Below are 15,920 nucleotides of genomic sequence, written 5' to 3'. Positions count from 1 at the left end.
TTGCTGAGTGCCTGAGAGAAGAGACCAACCCCCACCTGGCTAGAACTTCCCTTCAGGTAGTTATAGACGGTGATGAGGTCACCTCTGAGCCTCCATGATGTGTCATCCACAGCCCGTGCATAACTGGAAAAAACCTTCTGCATACAGATGCTTTGGTCTTCAGACAAGGAACTGGACAAAATATTTCTCCATAGTTTACCCACTTGACATGTGTAAATAGATAGTCTTTGTTCTTTTTGTTTCAGAGCATCACTCTCAAACTCTATGTCACTCTCGCAAGTTCAATCCTCATGTCCCTGGGTGTAACATTACTATTACCTGAAGTAAAGAAAGAAAACAAGCTCTAACCCCAACGGACTGTAGCGAAACCAGGGGCAAGGGAAAGGGAAATCAGGCCCAGATTATTTAAAGTGCAGCTGTGACGGAAATGAGGAAGGAAAGAGAAATGTGGGAGGACGAGTAACAAAACCAGAGAAGTGTATGGAAACTACTGAATTTTCTCCGGGGCATTCTCCACCCCATAGCAGAACATGTTTGTTAACTTTTCAAATCTCAAACATAATTATAGAAAATCTTTCTCTGTTTCCCCCACTGTACCCAGTATGGGTTTCACCTATGTGCCACTGACCTCTTTGAAAGAATCTTAGTGTATCATTTGGCTAGTAAATGTAGATATCCAAAATTTATGGCAAAACGGCTTTAATCCATAGCTAAAATATCTGGCAGGAGATTTGATTCTTCTAGTGAATTAAGCCTGGGGCAAACTGCTGTGTTTTCCTGGGCTAAGTTTTCTTTCAGGAAAGGAAACTTTTGCAACTGGCCTAATCCTTTGAGCTCTCAAGCAGGGAACTTGCTCTTTCTTTGTTCTCACAGGATGTTTCTCAGCAAGCAAGTGTATTTATAGTAAATATGGGAAGATACAAAATTAGATTTAATTTGCCTCATTGATAAGTGGGATAAAACATATAAGCATTAAAATGAATGTGTCCCAAAGCTTCCCAACCATAACAGGACTCATTTTTTAAAGCAGAGCCTGCACCTTCTGAAAAAGACTCTAATTTTTTCAAGTCAAGTCCCAAATACTAAAAGGAAAAAAGAATCTCAGTATTTAGATGTGAAATATGGGTGAAAAATGTAAAAGGACCTAGCTATAGCATCCAACAAAGTCGCAAAGAAAACTCAATTTTATCCATATTTAACCTGCTTACATATTTGTAGTCACATATCAAAGGAATTTTAATGGAAATTCTTGTTTAGGACATGTAGTGACTGAAACCAAGAAGTTTCCCTGGACACAAATCTGTTTTGTAAAGAAATTGATTTCAGTTTATATTTAGTCACAAAACTCTTTTTCACAGGCTAGCAGCTTGAGAGCAAGTGTAGGCAGTGAGTCTAGAAACTTTGTTTGGGCAATATTGTGTCCAGATGTGCTTTCTGCAAATAAATGGAGTCCAGAAACTGAGATTTTGAATTACGACCCCATTTAAGATGAGACATAAAAGGCTCAAGGACTGATGCTGAAACCTCAATTCTTCAAGGGGCAAAATGGTAAATGAAGATTTGCTGAGGGCTGATATTTGTGTTTCAAACCTTCCCTGTGCCAGTGTGAAATAATGTGTAGAAGCACTATGTAAGCGTGAATGAGCAGCCCATGGACGGTAACACGATACAGAAATGTGTTACTGCATGGTAACCGAATTCTGACTGCAAGTGAGGACAGAGCCTGCAGTGACATGCCACAGGTACTAACCAGGTTGCAGCATGAGTCTGGAGCCCCTTTGGGCAGTGGCCACATGCCACTGCTAAGGCCTTCCTTTATATCTTGGCTTAACAGGGCATGAAACCTCATAGTGCACTGGCAACCAAAATCTACACAGGCATGTATGCGTTTTGTAAATTGTTGTGAACTGTGTTTGAAGATACCACAATTAATACAGCCAGTTCTTTCATTTTCCCCTTAGTTCTTTGAAAGATAACACTCCTGAACATCTCCTCTTTTACCTCATCAAATAGGAATTAAAAAATAAAATATGTTTATAAAACTTGACATTGTGCTTATACTTTCAAAATGTCAAAATGGGTATGACAGGCAGAAATATGTTCTCCAGGGAGACTCAACACCAGCAAACATTGTATTCTGATTTTTAATTGAAAATTATATGCCTTCCAAAGAAAGGGCTGACTTTTTTTTGGTTATCCGTGTTAACTTTCCTCCTGACTTTCCTCCTGTTTGAAGTCAGGAGATCCTTAGAAAGGCTGCAATAATCTTAGTGTAATTACAGTGATAATGTAGACAAAAGGAAACTTTCTATTATTTATCAAATACAGGAACAAATTTATCAAATACAGCTGTATTTATCAAATACAGCTGTATTTATCAAATATAGCTGCTTTCCCACTTTTTCTTCTTACATTCTGTTGGACAAACAGGGAGTGATAACTAATCACCCTGCATGGAAGTTACTTCATCGTGGTCATTTAGCGCTGTGCAATCCTTGAGGTGTGAGCTCTGAACTACAGGAAGGTGCTTCCATCCAGGCTGTTGTAGGACAATTGTCAGCTCATATGTCTCAGCATGACTTGAGTTTTTCAGGATAAAAAAATCACTAAGAAATGCAGAATAACTTAACTGGTGAATTAATTGCCCAGTAAATAGTACATTTCTCTTGCACTCCATATTTTAAAATCTGACTGATTATAACAGATATAACATCTCTGCAAACCTGGCGTTGATATGGTCTTTATTACTGTATTTATGTAAAGCATATATCTGAGTTTACTCAGTTACTGTATCTTTTTCTGTGACAGAAATCTGTGATTTAGATTGTGCCAGCAATATGTGATTGTGCCAGCACAGGAATACATGTGAAGCTTTAATCAATTTGAATGTTTTACTTCAATGCACTTAATGTGATACACACAGAAAATATGAAGTACTCTTGATACTGTTACATATAACTGGTGTTTTGGAAAGCTGCCATATCTAAATGGAATTCATACACAGGAAAAAAAGAGGGTTCAAAATTTCAGTTATAACAGAAAGAAAGGTAGAAAGGTGCACAAAGCGAAGGCCCTGCACTGGGGGCAGTTACGTGATCAAATAATGTAGATTACCTTAGGTGGGATGGAAGCTCATCAGTGCTCAGGGCAGCCCCTGGAAAGTTTTCTCTTTATGAATAGGATAGACCCTGAGGAATAGAATGATAATTAGTGGTTAGCAAACTAGACATTGCTAGGACACTACTAAGACACCTCTTGGGCCAATTTGTTGCAGGAACAGGGTTCACTCCTCAGAGCAATGTGTGCATACACCACTGCCCGTGGGAAGTAGAGGAATTTTGTTAAACTTCTCTGGGGATATGTTCTTGAGCAGAGTCCTTATACATGGATATATTTCCCCGGAAAATGCAAAGTGTCAGAAAGAAATGAAAAACACCAGAATGTCTGGAAAAGGAAAGAAAATAATATAATCAGTCTTGGATAATGTGAATAAGAAATTTGAAGAAAACTGAACTTTAAGGAGAAAAAAAGATTAACTGAAAAATATCATGACTTTGACATACATTTTAGAGTGTGGAATCTTTATTGTACCTGACTAGAAACAAACATCAAAATTTCACTACTGGGCATTTATGGTTTATATAGTAACTACTGTTGGAAAGAAAATGCTGAAATTTTTTATTTAGCATGAATTTTCTGATTCGAAAAGTCAATGAGAGAAAGAAAGAAATATATAAAGAACTAGCTTGTAAGACAGATACATCTGCCCCAGACATACAACCAGAGGAAAATTTAAGCCCCTAAAGAGTAACTGAGCAAAAATAGGGAGACAAGTTGCTTTAGATTTTGCAAGGCTCAGTTTTGCATCTGTCATGCAGAGCACTCACTGCCAGCAGGCAAGAGGCAGAAAGAAGACAGTATTCTACTGTGCTATAGAAACACTGAGGATAATGGACACAGGACAGGGTAGTGTGGCAAAAGCACCAGGATGCTATTTGTGTATATGTTATTAGACTGTCAATATGGCCAAGGTTGAGATGTTGTTTCAGGGAGTCCTTGTATCTTTTCTTTGGGGCTCCTCTCATGCGGCAGCCAGTGGCAAGTTCACCGCAAAGCAAGATCTTAGGGAGGCGGTGGTCCTTCATCCTTGAGACATGCCCTGCCCATCGCAGCTGTGTTCTCATCAACTTGTGATAACCATAACTGGTCCACTCTGGCCTCAAATTGGGAGGCCTGGAGACACACCATCTATAACGCAGCTGTCTCCTTTGAGAACACACGCAGGATCACCCTCGAGGAAAAAAGGTAACGCAGAAAGAACCGTGTATTGCAGAATACACCATCTAAGGAGTCTTTCTGCTGTGCCTTTTGCAATCGGATATGTCTGTCACGTATTGGCCTCATAAGCCACCAGTGTGCCTGTAGCAAATGTGGATAGAGCCTTCCCAAATCTTCGTTCGCGAAGCCTAGCCATGAAAAAAAAAATTAGACTGTCAGAGGTGCAGCATGTAACCTAGTCTGTATGTTACATAGTTTGTAACTTCTCCCTCTTTCACTGCTCCTTTTCTTTTCTGTTACATGTTAAAGATATTCTATCTTTTTGTATATTTCCCAGGAGCACGCTACCTTTCTGAAAATCTATGCTATGATCTGACCTTAAAACCCTAGAATCATGGCAAAACAAAATGGCAGGTGATAGACATTTCAGATTCTCAAAGAACAAACAAAACCTTGTCCTTCACTTTAGACATCTAAAATGTGAGCATCTGTGCTCTGACTAGTCAGGCTTATTTCATCAACATAAATGAAGAAAATCAACACTTTTACAGTTTGATAGGATTCATCATGTGAATGTCTATGCTGTGGTGAATCCTGTCCTAGATGAATCCATTCTCTTACTGATGGCAGAAGGAACCAAGGGTGATGAGCTTGGACATAAACTTATACCTTATAGGTATCCAAAGCTAAATGAAATGACTCTTGGCAAGGTTGTGCTTTGTGAGCAGATAACTAATACATGTTTTGTGCCATTTTGTTTTGCAGTATCCCAGTGAAGGGTTAGCAGTTAAGGGGTGCTTAAAAATGTCTGCTTCAAAATGCTTTCCATAGTAGCAAAGAAGGAGGATATGTGATAGCAACCATAGTACCTACAATGAGTGCCAACTCTTCCTTTCCTGTGAATGGTTAGTTAAGTCAGCACAGCATTTCTTTAAACTAACCAGAACCTTATGAATATCCCTACAAATAACATGAGCTCAGATTTTAGCAGGAATGACACTGTTAATTGAATACAGATGGTTTAGGTCGCTGATCAGCTAAATAATCAGATAAGTAAGAGTGACCTGATACAAAGGAAATTACAACATCAGCATAAAGAAAATTATTGTTGTTCCTATGTAAATTAATCATCTGTAATTCACTCTGCTGGGTATACGTGTTTTGTCACAGCTGGCTAAAGTCATTCCAGACCATTCAGCTCAGGTACTATTTCTAACTGCTGTTCATCTGGCAGTGCCAGACCTGTAAAATCCTCATAGCTTCTCTTCTGCAGAAGTTTCTTTCTTTCTTTCAATTCATGGCACTATTTGATTATATTTAAAATATTAAAGGCTCTAGAGTAAAACCCATATGTGATTTGAATGATGACAACATTTTTGCTGCTGTTGATGGTCTCAGTGAACTGAGGTGTCCTGGAATCATCCTACTGATTACAAGACAAAAGCCAAACTTAGGGGCAGGCTGACCAATCCTCCTTGGTTCCTCTAGGCTTGCATGTCAGATAGCAGGCTCCTCCACTAAAAATTATTAGTGGATTAATTTTCTCCTATCTGGGAAGATGCTTCCAGCCTTGTTTTCAGGACCTCCAAGCTACCCTTCTATATGAGTATGACAAAAGCTGAGAAGAAATAATTTCTCATCTCATTTCACCCTTTAGTCTTCTTTAGACTTTTTCTCACTGTGCCACATTAAGCAAAAGGACTGATCAGGCTTATTCGGTTACAGTTGGTTGCATACATAGCCTATATGTACAAATGCCTTCTGCTTAGGCTGTCTCTCAGAAGATGGACCTAAGCTGATCAATGAACCATAGAGACCCTTCTCTCAGTTCCACTTTGTTTCTGATAATATATAACTCTATGGGTTGCGTTCACTGGTCATAATGAGTATGTCTACAAGGTCAATGTTCACACGAGTCATCGAGGTGCCTTTTATCCTCTGGTGTAATTCAACTCATCCTGGAATAGATAACCATAAGTGCCTCACAAGCTACTTCTGTGATATCCTATTTCAATAATTTCCCATTTGTTCAAATGAGGCCTCATTAATGCTAGATGAAGTCCTGCAATAACTTCATAACTCAGGAGACATGTCCTGGGACTTAGTTTATTCTGTTTTGTTGCTGCAAAATAACATGCAGATGGTTATCATGAGCAATCACTCCCAGTTCACTTCTCTGACCTATGTCCTGTGACATTAACATTAGACATTGTAAACCTCAAGTGCATTAACATTTGAGAGCTTTCATCTTAGCAGTCGTATAGTCTCAGCGAAAGACATTCATTAAACCCAGCTCATACTCACAATGAGTAAACTTTCTCATTAATGTTCCCCAAAGGTCAGGGAGATGATGAAAGAAAAATTCTGTAGTAGTAATTAATAGTAATGGCTTCAATTTATAAAGCACTTGTATTTTCAGTATTCCAAAGTATATTAAAATATGTTGAATAAAAGTGTTTGTACCTGGTGTTACAGAAAAACATGAATATCACTGAAATGGAATTTTGAGTAATTGCCAGACTGCACTATGTATCATAATTTTAACTAATACTTTAAAAATTTCCACTAAAATACTATTATGACTGGTTCTCCTAAACATGACCTTAAAAGCCCAGGCACCAAGTCAGGCCTATGTTAATATGATACTACTCAAAATGAGGACTCAGAGATGTCATGATTTTTTGACATAGGCATGGTACAAGTTATTATGAAGCCATTTTCTTTTTCCTTTTCTGACAAGTGTTTCCAGGATGCTGTCACTGGAAATACTCCATTGTGCCCTGAAAAATAAAGGAGTCTTCTCATTAATTTCCTTATCTTGACAGCTAATAAGCAGGATTTCTCAAGGAAAAACTGCCTCACACAATTTGCCGTGTTCTTATGGGGAAACTGAATCTTTATAATGACAATTTTCCATAAGAGACAGAGCATACAAGGCTTCATTTTCTCTGCAAAGGGCAGTAGCATAAACAAAAGCTACACTGCCTACACACCAACAAAAGCACTCACCTTTGACAAGTAACATCTAGCATCACTTTACGTAGCCACATAGTGTGAAAAAAGTCTAAGACCTAATAACTACACAAGCTAATCACCACAGAGAGGTCTAACCAGAAAAGCAATTATCCTGGGAATCCATTTCTTGCTGAACAGATCCACTCTTTAGTCCTACCCTACAACTGAAAATTGCCACTGACTTCAGCTGACTCTGAAAAGAGTGTAATTTGTATTTAGGACTATATGCAAGTGACAACACTGAATTCTTGGTGTATGTTGTTCCTTTTAGCACTGCAGAGCCAACAAAGGGGTCTGCAAGAGGGAGTTAGATATGAGGCAGGCTTGTGCTTCGTCAGCAGATCTGTCTCCTCCCTTCTGATTGCAGTTTCCTTATGGCTGATGATGATTATGAGCCAGGAAAAACTCACAGCTGTTGTTCCAAAAAGCTCTATTAGAACAGGGTAAATAAAATCCTGTATCACTGGAAGTCAGTTAACATGAAATGGTCTGATGCTGATTTTGCAGGTTCATTTTTAGTGTCTATCAAATATAAAGTTTAAGAATGAAGATCTACATTATAGACATCCCATTCACATCCTCTGCTTCAGGGGCAGAAAGTAAAGCTTCTAGCTGTTCTTATACTTGTTTTAATTTGTTCAGTTTTTAGAAATGTTGATAAGGTTACAAAATACTCCCTGGCTGAAAGCATGGAAACGGAGGGGTTGGTTTTGATATGCACAGTCTCCATTCACAAAAGAGGCCCCAAATCTGCAAATTTTTTTCCCTTATATAACTTTATAAAAATTATTGATATTAATTATAATTTATTGTTGTACAATATAAAATTATATTTTATATAATAAAATATAAAATTACTTAAGGAGTTTTGTGTGCTTTAGCAGAAAAATGGGACTGCCTTGAACGACAACAACGAAGAAGATAGGGAAGAAAAGGCTACTGCAATGCTGCCACTTACTGCCTGAAGAGGGAAGAGCTGCTCTGAGCAATTATCCACTTTCTGCTTTCCAATGTGCTCAGAGAAGAAGCATCAAATTGTATTACAGCCAGGAAAACTGTAATGTCAGGAAAACAGTAATTTTTTGTCTCTTGTATTTATTGAGAGCCTAAGGTCTTCAGAGCAGGGATTGACTACTGCTGTGAGGTTCTGTGTAACATGACAGACTTCTGAATACCATCTTAATCTTCATAATAAAGTAGTTAAAGAATATGAAGAAGCAGAGGGTCACAGTCACAGAGATACACTTGGCTATGCAGCCGTAAGTCATTTATGGTAGTTGGTGTTTTAGTAATGGAGGTAGAATTAGACAGTAAAAAAGAGAAGTTGTATGAAGAGGAGTTACATGATGGAAGGTGGCATGTCCTGTGGAATGACAATGAGCTCCAAATGTCCATGTTTTCTGCTTCTTTAAGTCTTGCAATAATCATAGAGCTGTTTTGCAAATAAAATTATGAAAACTTGGAGTAACTGCAGAATATAAACTACTTATCACCTACATCTGCCTGTGCTCTGCAGACAGGTGATTTAGTCTACCCTTTCTGATGTGAAAATTTATTGTTGAAAATGACATTTGAACAGCTGGCGATGTTTGGAAATTCCCTCTTTACAGATCAGAAACTGAAAAGCAAGGAGACAAAGTCCTACATCAACAAAGTACACAGCTTTCATGGAAATTGATTTAACTGATTTCAGTGTCTAAGTACTTTTGAAAATATATGATGTAAAGACATCTGAATAAATCTCAAGGGAATTGTATTACAGGAGAATTATCTGAACTTCAGCTTATGGAGTTCAAGGTTGTTATCAAAATCGCTTGATAGTTGAATCAAGAATATTTTTTAAATGTTGGTAGTCACACTGTATTACCCAAGACTTGGATTCAGCTATTTATTCTTGAACATAGACCACTAAACTCTAATATTTGTGGGCTTCTAAAAAAATTTAGTTTAATTGAATAAATACGTCTGTCACCTAAGCCATGAACACAGACATTATGAGCAGGTAAAGTCTTACAGAAGTAAATAGACCTAATGATGTAATAGACCTTATGGTCTATGTTTGCCATCAACAAGTATTTTTAAGCTTAATTGGCATTTACAGCAGCTGTACAGGCACAGAAAAGCAGGAAAAACATCTAACTCTGTCAGTAAAAAGATCTTTAAAGCTCTTTCACAATGAGTATTTCAGTGTCAGAAATACCTTCTCATACAAGCAACCTTCTAAATAGGCTAAAATAATGATATCTATCTAACTTCTGGCAGATATCTGAAAAATCTACATTTGCACTTTATTTATCCTGGAGCCAAAGACCTAAATGCACGTGTTTTCAGTTGCTAGTTGTTTTATGACTAATTCTTTCTATTTTTTGCTTTTCAATCATAATCAGATGAAGAACATCTCTGACAGAGCAATTTTCTGCATTATGTATTCAGTGTAAATGCTGTGTTTTTTCTGAACATGTGGGTTTAATGATGTTTTTGAAAGATTTCTTCCTCCAGCTTCTCCATGCTGTGGCTGCAAAGAAATAGGGAGAAGTGAGAAAATGAGAAAGATAAGAGCACCTTTCAGATAGTTCTGCTAGATACCTGTTACAACTTTCTCACTCACCGCTCAGACATTTGCTTGTTTTGACTGGATCAGTTGCAGGGTTTCATGCCCTTTAAGCTCCATTAGACTCTGGATGATGTCTGATTGCTATTCTGACCTTCACAAATGCCCAACTATTAGTCCCACATCTGACAGCCTTTGCAGGAGTGGGACTCCCACACTCAGTGCAAAAACCTACCCAGGCCACTGATGTACCACTTGGGTATGTCCCCAGTCATGTATGACCTGGGTCTAGAGACTGGGTTTCTAATGGCACTCTGAGGACTGAATAGTACAGCATTTGGTGAGTTTTGAGAGAGAATGGTGATCTAGTCTTCTGGACTCAAAATGCATGATTTCAGCATAAGAAGAAGCTAGAAGTTGTTGCTATGCCTATATTAGCAATGTGACATATGTGATGTGTTAGGAACAGCTTTGAAGGGACTTAGCATCCATGCTTCACATTATTTTGGGCAGATTTTAGACTACCAGCAGCTGGTAACCAGCAGATCCTAGGAAGACAGAGTAACCTTTTTACTGTGCCAATCTCCCTCCTGTGCAGCAAGACACCATCGCAAAACTGAAAACCATAGACTTCCAGCCTACAGGCAGACCCTCTCTCTCAGCCACTCCAGGTTTTTTCCAAGGAAAGGCCACACATGTCCCACCAGAACTCCTCCTGGAGTAGGTAGTGGGGCATCTCTTGAAAGAGAACAACAGCTCCTCCCAGTTTTGTGTCATCTCCAAACTTACATATTATCCCTTCCAGTCCTGCATCCAAGTCATTTATGAAGGTGTTGAAGAGCACAGGGCCTAAGATGGAGCCCTGTGGAACCCCACTTGTGACAGGTCATCAGTCTGATGTCACCCCATTCTCTATTACCCTCTGTGCTCAACCTGTGAGCCAATTGCTCACCCACCATATGATGTGGTGGTCCAGCTCTGTGCTGGACATTTTGTCCAGAAGGATCCTGTGACAGACAGTATCAAAAGCTTTACTGGAATCCAAAAAGATTACATCAACTGGCTTCCCTTGATCCACTAGGTCGGTTACCTTGTTATAAAAGGAAATCAGGTTTGATAAGCAAGACTTTCCTCTCATGAACCTGTGCTGGTTGTTACCAATGACTGTGTTATCTTTCAGATGTTTTTCAATACCTCCCAGAATAATCTTCTCCATAATTTTACCAGGCACTGAAGTGAGACTGACAGGCCTGTAGTTTCCAGAGTCCTCCTTCTTGCCCTTCTTTAAAACTGGGACAACACTCACTCGCTTTCATTCAGCTGGGACCTCTCTAGGTTCCCAAGACCACTCAAGAATCATCGAGACAGTTTGTGCAATGACATCAGCCAGTGTTTTGAGGATTCTGGGCTGAATTCCATCGGGCCCCATAGATTTGTAGGGATCCAGCTGGAGCAGCAGATCTTGCAGAATTTTAAATCATTCTTACAGTCAGGGTCCTCCAGTTCAGGGCACTGAGACCCCCTTGGTCTGTAATCTGTAGAAGATAGAGGCAAAGAAAGCTTTAAACACTTCTACCTTGCCTCTGTCCCTGTTTGTGAGGTGACCATCCTCATCCTATAACAGGCAATGATATTCTGTACTGCCTATTGCCATTAATATATTTGAAAAAATTCTTTCTATTGCTCCCCACATTTCTGGCCAGCTTCCACTCCAGCTGAGCTTTGAGTGCATGAATTTTCTCCCTGCAGTGGCAAGCAGCATCTCCATATTCTTCCTATGTCCTTTGAACTGGCTTTCACTGCACATACACCTTCCTTTTTTTCCTTATTTCCAAGAGAAGATCCCTGCTCAACCAAGCTGGCCTTATGCCTCACCTGCTTGACTTCTGACACTTGGGAATTGCCTGCTCCTGTGCCCTTAGGAGGTGATGTTTAAAAAATGACCAGCAGCCTGAATTCCCTGAGCAGCCTGAATTCTGCTCTCCTCATGTCCAGAGTTGAGGTTTTGCTGGCACTTTTCCTCCTGTCAACAGAGATTTTAAACTTGATCACTTTGTGGTTGCTGTGGCCAAGACTGGCACCAATCTCCACTTCACTCACAAGATCTGCTCTGTTGACAAGCAGCAGATTAAGGAGGGCATCTTTCCAAAGTAGCTCCCTTAGGACCTGTTCCATAAAGTAGTCATCCAGGTTTTTTAGGAATCTTCTGGCCTGGGTTGTACCAGCTGTGTGATGCTCTGAGGTAATTTTTGGCAAGTTGAAGCCCCTCATAAGGAGAAGGTCAGTTGATTTGCAAGTGTGCCTTAGTTTCTCAGAGAATAATTTATGAGCATAGTCATCCTGGATGGAAGGTCATAGCAGACTACCACAACGACATCTGCATTATTTGTTTGTTCCTTGCTTTTCACCCAGAGCTCTCAACTGTGCCTTTGCCAGCTGTGAGCTCCATACATTCTAACCCTTCTACTACATACAGTGCCACACCTCTGCCTCTTCTGCCCTGTATCTGTCTATCTCATTTCTTATTTCTCTGTGCCCTTTTCTTTCTCTTTCTACCTCTCCTCTCTTAAGGTAAATCTTAAATCCCAGAACAGTATTTTCCCAGTTGCAGTTTTTCCAGTTACGATTTTTCCAGTTATTATTCTAGAGTTGTTAAAAATAAGTTGCAACCAGATATGTCTATCTCATATTGGCCTTTTTAGCCACCAATGCACTTGCAACAAATGTGGGTAGAGCCCTCCCCAAATCTTCGTTCGCGCAGCCTAGCCATGGCCATAAAAATAAGTAAAAAAAAAAAAAAATATAAAAAAATTATTATAGTTTTTATAATTGGTTATGTAGTGTCGTTTCACTTTAATCCACTTCAAGGGATCCTTTGTAAAGAACATAGTTGCCCCACCTCAGAGGTGGGTTGTGACAGGGTCAGCTGTCCAGTCTATGTCTCCTACCAGCTTCTTCTTGAACCACCAGCCTCCTCAGTGGTGAGGTGAGATGAGGAGCAGAAAAGACCTTTACATTGCACAAGTGCTGCTCAGCAATAGCTAAAAAAATCCTTCAACACTGTTTTCAGCATAAATCCAAAACATAGCACCATACAAGCTACTAGGAAGAAAATTAACTCTATCCTAGCAAAAACCATTACAAAAACTTTTCATCTAGTTCTTTTCTTATTTCAACATTTCCCAGAAATTTTTTAGATGTGTGTTTTCAGACTATCATTCTGCTGCTATGCATGTAATTGAAGTCTATTGACTTCAGTAGTGACTATAGTATGAAACATAATTGAATATAAGCTGAATGTATTTAACAGCACTCCAAAAAGAACACACTTTTCCTTTGTTTTCCGCAGCTGTACCTCATGGTCCCCCTCTCACACCCTGCTGCCAGTGTGCTGGCTGCCAGAGCCAGCAGAAGGAGGAAGCAGCACCAGAAGCTATCCCAGGGTGACGATGCTGAGCTTAAGGGCAGTGAAATTCTAATTAATGCACTGACAATACATGGCCTCTCAAGTTCTTATACATTCTTAGGAACAATATCCTACTTTCTCTGTTCCACTTGGCTTTCTTCAATAACCTCACTACCCTCACTGTTTTCCTTTACTCTGCACATCTGGTCAGAAACCACTAATATTATTGCTTCTAAGGGATAGATTTGTGACTCTATGGCTAGAGTAAAAAAGAAAACCAAACAGGTCACTGTTTCCTTGCTGATCAAAAATGTTGTATGGAGGGCTGTGTTTTATGAATAAGAGAAGTCATGATGGATGCCATGAGCACTTGGAAGAAATTGCTGTTGTTTGTAGTAAGGTATTACCTCAAAGACAGAGATATATCAAGTCATGAGCAGTAGGCTGGATGGTAATTGCCTCCTGAGGTTTGCACTTTGCTATTTACTCTTTCGCAAAAAAGAGTCTCATATAAAAAAAAATGAAGGGCTGAAACTTTTAGGAGAAAGAACCTGTGCCTACATTTAAGCATGTAAAGAGATTGTTTGCAAAAGCAACTAAGGGGAGTGAATGGATGAAGATGGCTAGGAAGCAACTTTCCTCATTAGATTCATAGAAGTGAGTTTTGAAGTTTTGGAGGAACTGGTGCTTGACTGGAATCTAGTTTTGAAGTATGAAGGAAATTATTTATAAAACATGCGTGTCTCTGCAGACAATATTCTATTGCATTGGTGCATAAGAGTATATTTACACATCACACAGGTATCATGGAAGATGACATATGATGAAGGGCATGGGGGGAGTGAACAGAGAAATACCCACTGAAACACATGGAAAACATCACTGGGCAAATGCATAATGCTTTTTTGTGGCTCTTTTGTAGGGAAAATGCTATGTGAACTCCAGAGTACAACTACGGGGGGTATATTATAGACCTGAGTTTGCATTCAGATCTCATCCTGTTTAGAAGATCATCTGGTTTCAAACTACAAACATAAGACTGTGTACATATGTTTCTGTAATTTTGTTCCGTTAAAAACAGCAAAGAAACATGTCTCAGATCTCATGCAAATACGGAGCAAAAACTCAGTTTAGAAAATATCAACAGTTCCAATAGGAAATATACCATGAATTCACTGAGTAATTTTCAGAAGATATTGGTATGATTGGGATACACTACAGTTAGTATCTTCTCTTTCTAATAAAATGGTAAATTAATTTGTTGAAATAAAAATATTGCAGTTGATTTAGCCAAGTACAACTAAAAAGAACAAACTTGTGAAATACTTGCTGCTAAAAGAAATGTCACAGTAAATCACAGTGAGCACCTGAATTGAGTGAAACTTTATCCCTAGTATAACCAGAGATACCACAAGATCCAGAGCCTGAACTTTGTATCTCATGCCATTTTAAAAACTTCAGTGGCTAAAGAAAAATCCTATTTTTGCAAGACATCAGTCCATGAGATTGAAATTTTGTGTCTCCTGAAATTTTGGCATGTTGAAATATTTTTATTAACATACTTTTAACCTCTCTGTTTAATATTTTTATTTTTAATTTTTTTTTAGTGGAAAAGAAACTGACTTATGCTTATGTCTGCTAAAACTTTTTCTTTTCAATTTTTGTCTATACGGATTTTCAGGAAATAATTATCCCTAGATGCAGGTGAAAGATAATAAAGGAAAATGTCACTCCTTTCAGATACACATTGTGACAAACATTTGCATACATTTTCTCTTTTTTCACATTATTTGTAAACATATAAGGTTACATGATCAATAAGTCCATTTGTGTGCTATACCATGAATGAACGGTTGTACTTAATAACAAAAAATAGTATTTGGGATTGATGTTTGTGATTTGGATTAGATAGACTAGCAGATTGTGTATAGCAAAATATCAGAAAACAATAAAGATGTACCTTGAAAACAAACAGTAAGGCAAATGCATTGTTTATGATATACATGTCAAAGTTATGTTTTATAATACAGACCAACTGTTTAATGAGCTGTGTTCCTTAGAGATATTAATTGCAATTTACTCCCACTTGTCTAGGTTTGACAAGCTCAAATTCCCACATCTTTCAGCAAAAGTCCTGCTCAGCTATTAACATCATGGGAAATGTGTTTATAGCCACTGTCAGGCCCTGTAGTTAGAAGAGTCAGCAAAACTTACCCATTCATGTTTCTCATGAGCTTTTTCCCTCTCTCCCCCCCTCCTCTCCAACTGTCTCAAACAAAAAGCTGGGTCTGTGTTTGTAGTGTACTGTGAACTGTTTCATTGCTAGCAATTAAAAACAAAGCAAGTCAAACATTTGTGGGAATTTATGAAGTGGCTATAAATCCAGCACATGCCATCCACATTCTTTTCAAACCTCTTCATATAACCTCTGCTTTTTTTGTTCTGGATAAAGAGCATTGACTCTGCTAAAATATAACTGCTTGAAAGAAGGAAAATCCCTATGTCATGTAGCATGCCCCCCTCCTCCCTGTCCCCCTCACATCCCAACTTTATAACAGGAGATTAGGAGGTGGGAGTGTAGTTCACCAAAGCAACCTAAACACTATAAAATCGGGAGACTATAGATGACACAAAGCTATCCTTGCTATTGTCAGACATAACAATAAGCTT

General features: G+C 38.7%; 1 long non-coding RNA gene across 1 annotated transcript; it reads right to left on the bottom strand.

Annotated features, from left to right (window-relative positions):
- Positions 1 to 99: 99 nt before the first annotated feature.
- On the bottom strand, positions 100 to 10,852 carry LOC135410622 (uncharacterized). Its single transcript, XR_010428790.1, has 3 exons — positions 10,634 to 10,852; positions 3,115 to 3,188; positions 100 to 318 (listed from the first exon to the last, which is right to left on the bottom strand). It is a non-coding gene; the product is annotated as an uncharacterized LOC135410622 (long non-coding RNA).
- Between the last annotated feature and the right edge of the window lie 5,068 nt (positions 10,853 to 15,920).

The sequence above is a fragment of the Pseudopipra pipra genome, chromosome 3 (assembly GCF_036250125.1).
Source record: "Pseudopipra pipra isolate bDixPip1 chromosome 3, bDixPip1.hap1, whole genome shotgun sequence".
In the NCBI taxonomy this organism is placed as follows: Eukaryota; Metazoa; Chordata; class Aves; order Passeriformes; family Pipridae; genus Pseudopipra; species Pseudopipra pipra.
This window is presented reverse-complemented; position numbering and strand designations above follow the sequence as displayed.